The sequence below is a fragment of the Triticum dicoccoides genome, chromosome 2A (genome assembly GCF_002162155.2).
Source record: "Triticum dicoccoides isolate Atlit2015 ecotype Zavitan chromosome 2A, WEW_v2.0, whole genome shotgun sequence".
Lineage (NCBI taxonomy): Eukaryota > Viridiplantae > Streptophyta > Magnoliopsida > Poales > Poaceae > Triticum > Triticum dicoccoides.
The window spans coordinates 801,732-806,139 of NC_041382.1; the positions used below are offsets into that span (position 1 = coordinate 801,732).

At 50.5% G+C, this 4,408-nt stretch overlaps 1 pseudogene; it reads right to left on the reverse strand.

Moving 5' to 3' along the window:
- Window positions 1-872: 872 nt before the first annotated feature.
- Window positions 873-3,992, reverse strand: LOC119352571 (annotated as a pseudogene).
- Window positions 3,993-4,408: the final 416 nt, after the last annotated feature.

Here is a 4,408-nt window from a genome sequence, read left to right on the forward strand (position 1 = left end):
GTAAAGTAGGTTTGGATAGGGAAGCGGGATCCTGTTCAGGAGGCCGGTGCAAGACAATTGGATACCAACAGGAGCAGCTAAAAATTGGTTACCGAATGCTCCCCTTGTTCGTCCTTTCATCTTCAGGTTCAGGATCCAACAGTGAACGTTTGAAATTGGCCTGAATCTCGTCATAATTCTTGTGCATCCTTTCAACAGTAAACAAAATTTCTGTGGACTGCTTTGCTTGAAACTCCTTTCTATCTTGCTCACGATTTCTCCGCAAGGTCTTGGCATCAAGATCCAAGGATTCGAGCTCCACATCTGTCGTATCTTCTGAATCCGCCCGTTATTTTTTGTCATCGCACGCACTAGGAGGTATAGCATTAGCATGGCTGATGTTACCTTGCTTCAGAGAAGAACCTTTGCTTTCTGATGTTTACCACTGAAGATGCACCATCAAATATCAGGTGCTAGGATAGGATTTACCACCCAAGAGATGTTCTCCAGTAACCAGGCTGGACTACCGAATGCACCCGAAAAAATGCCGCCTCCGGAATCCTAGATTGACCAGGGAGTTATGAGAGAAGCCCAGATCCATGCCACCTCCAAGGATTTACTGGCTCTAGACACCAATTGTCGCTACCTGAATTTAACACTAGAATTTCAGAGATTCAGAGCTATTGGCTTAATTTGCTTTGCTAGGGTTTAATTATATAGCCGCCAAAGGCCACTGGAGGCTAGATCCCCTACAAGTTTAATTGCTAAGTAGATTAGTTCCAGTTTCAGGTATTTTGTGCATGCAGACTGCTCCAGTGTGCCGCTACATCTTTTTAGACAAATATAAACATGTTTATTTAAAAACAAAAAACAAAATTGGAACCTGCATTCCATTAACCACTCTCATACTCATACCTGAAGTAAAAAAAAATTATTTTTATCTTTAATTGAAAGCTACATATGGCCAAAGGTCAAAACTGAGCATGCATTTTTTTTTCAAGAAGAAAGAAAGAAAATTTGGAACCTGCATGCATTCCTTTACCACTCTCATACTCGTTCCTGAAGTGAAAAGTGCACAGTTTTGACTTAGTTACAACAAACATTGTCAGTGACTTGAAGATGAAGAGTTTGTACTTAACCAAACTGCTGTTTTCGTTCATCACCAAACTCTAGTCCCTTCCCATGAAATCAACCATGGAAACTGAGCCAACATTACTACATATATACAAAATTGATTGCCATCAAATCAAACCAAACAATTATCTGATGAGCAGCAAATCCAAATACTAGATGGAAATGGTCCAGAATAACACCTGCAAGATAGATTATTTAAGCCGACTTAACACCACGGAGCAGCAACACTACACTAACTGACTCAAGGCAGTTGAGTTCAGAATGACTTGTTGCTGAATCATGCATTAATTCAGAACACCGCCTGGATCTTCAATTGCCTGTTATAGATGTAACGACCGGATTTGTGCTTCATCATACCGAGGCCACACATTGTCCCTTTTGCCTTTGCCTTTGCCGCCATTCTCGTCGTCACCAGAGCTACTGCTCTCGTTGCCTTTGCTGCCATTGCTGAACGCTAGCTCCATACCAGTGAAGAGGGTAAATTCCTTGTTGGGAACCTGCCAGAACCGAGAAGATGCGATGGTAGTGGTACCCAACATGTCCATGATGATTAACCTGCCAGAACCGAGACTCGCGACCTTGGACCTGAACAAAATGTCGGGCTGCCACTCCTCTGGCAGGTCATCACGAGCCCAGATACGCATCTTCTCCGGCGACGGCTCCTCCCCTGTGACAAGGCCCGAGAGGTCAGCACCGCAGGGGAGGTTGCCTTGCAAAGAGATGCCAAACCAGAGGCCAAGCTCGGGGACGTAATCCGCCTTGCCATGGAAGGGCATGAGCCAGTCGCCAGCTTTGCTCCACTCACGAGTCGCCGTGTGGAAGCAATAGGTGAGGGTGGACACGGTCCGGGCCGGTCCGGTCCCGGTCCGAGCCATCGATTGGACCGGCCGCCGGCGGTCCAGTCCGGACCGGACCGAGCAGAGCAGCGGTCCTGATTTCAGGGACCGGACCGGCGGACAAGAAGCTCGGTGCGGACCGGTGGTCCTCACGGTCCCGGCGACGTTCAATCACTGCCATGTGGGCCCAGGATGTCGGAGAGGTTGTCGGAGAAGCAGGACGGTGGCCGGAGCCGGAGAAGATGCACCTGATGATGGCGCGGTGGCATGAGGGAGAGGCACGAGAGAGAGAGAGGGGGGGGGGAGCGGCGCGGCCGCGCGGGGGAGAGGGGGAATAGCCACGCGATGGAGCGGCGGCGCTGGGGAGAGGAAGGCGAGGGAGAGGGGCTGGCGCGACGGTTACCCTCGAGCGTCCGCAAGTATATTTTTAGCAGTTTTTTTCATTGCATGCAAGTAATTTAGCACGTGCATGGGCCCATGATTTTCCTTGTATGAGCCTTGCTGTGATTGGTGGATTAATTCTGACGTGAAGATAATCGTGGGATGACACTGTGATTGTCGGATCCAACCATTTTTTCTCTCTTGTTCCTTCTATTTTCTGCATGTTCGTCTGAATAAGAGGAAACTGCGTCATGGGATGGCGCCTGATTACCCTATCGAAGTTATTTCTCTCATTACTAGCAAATAAAAGGAACAACAGTGAGGAGTTGTCGTGGGAAGCGCCTAAATACCGAAAAAGGCTTTCGCCCCACTTTATATATAAAACGCCTAAATTATCAGATCGAATCATGTTTATCTCATTCTCTCTATTTTCTGTCGACTGATTAAAAGGAAAAACCAAACGGTAGGGCGTGACTGCCTCTTGCCCCTGTGTGACTCTCAGATAATCACAGGTGTGATGGCGTGTTCTTTCTATTTTTTGTTCTCTTCTATCTCACGCGCGACTTGAGTTTTCTTCTTTGTTCGACTCAATAAACGGAAACAAATCAAGGAGGGGCGCGCTCGCGCGGGAGAGGGACGGCGGGGCGTGGTCGTCGGTCACCCAGCGCGCGGATCTCGCCGGCCAAAGCGTGTGGTGGCCGCGATGACAAGGAACAGCCTGCAGCGCCCTTCGGTCCGCTCGGTTGGCTCGGTCAAAGACCGGACCGGACCGACAAAATATCGGGCCCAAATTTTGTAACCGGACCGGCTAATTTCTTCAACGGGCCAGGACCGAACGGTCCGGTCCCGAACGGGCCACGAGCGGGCCGAAAAGCCCGCTCGCTCCATCCAGCCTGAGCAATAGGTGTCGGCACCCTCGGCGCCTGCAGAGTTGGAGGTGCCGGCACCATCGACGCCTGCAGAGACGGAGAAGCCGATGGTGCCGCCGACGAGGGCATGGCCGTGGACAAAGGCTTGCTTGTGGTGGGTGATTCAGGGCGGCAGCGGGAGGATGTCGCAGTGCCAGAACCTGTGACATGTGGGGCGGATCCCCCTCCACACCAGGGCCTCGAACTGCGGCCGCTCCTCCGCCATGTGCAGGTAGAGGAGGCCATCGATGATGTAGAGGTCACCCGTGTCTTCGTCGTCATGGAATTGTATATCCGTTGGAGGGACGGAGATGGACATGGGCATCACCTTGGGTCCGTGGAGCCATGGCAGCGTGTCGATGCAGCGGGTGCCGTCGACGACGTCGAAGCGCAGCATGCGGTTCCCGCGGTCGGCCACGACGACCTTGCTCTCCGAGGCGGTGGGCAAGAAATGAACGGTGTGATGGTTCCCCATGGAGTAGTCGAGCTGCGGCGGCCTTATGACCAGCTCGGTTTTTGGCCGATCAATCTTGGGCGCCGCCGCCTCTGCCGCCGCCAGATTAGTGGTGCTGGAGATCCTTCTTCTTGTCGTGTTGGCCTCGGCGTGCGTCAGTACTGTTGGCAACACCTTGCCATGCGCGGCCGCTTGTTCCACCATGGGGTGAAAAAAATTAATCTTGAGGAGGTCCAAGCGCCGGAGCGAATACAAGCGCCTGTGGCTGTCATACAACCCAAGTTTCAGGATCCGCCGCATGCCGCCGTTCATCCTTCCTCTCTCTCCGACGATCTACAGAGCAAGTTGGCACAGATCTACAGAGCTGAGCGGCGGCGGCGGTGAACCTGGAGCTGAGCGGCGGCGGAGGGAGATAATAGGAACGGAGGTAGGTCCATCATGGGCTGGGTCCAATGTTTTCATTCGTTTTTTGCACTTGCATCTAAAAAAAATCGTTTTTTGCACTTTGTTTCTTCGTTTTTTATTTGTTTTTCTTTTATTTATTTTCTTTTTTGGTTTTCTTTGTTCTTTTGGTTATTAATCTACATTTTTTCCATACGTCAACAACATTTTTCTAATACACATCTAATATTTTTCCAATACTTGTTCAACATTTTTGAAATACTTGTTCAACAAGTATTTCTCAAGGTTTTCTTAAAGCTATTGACAGGGCCAAC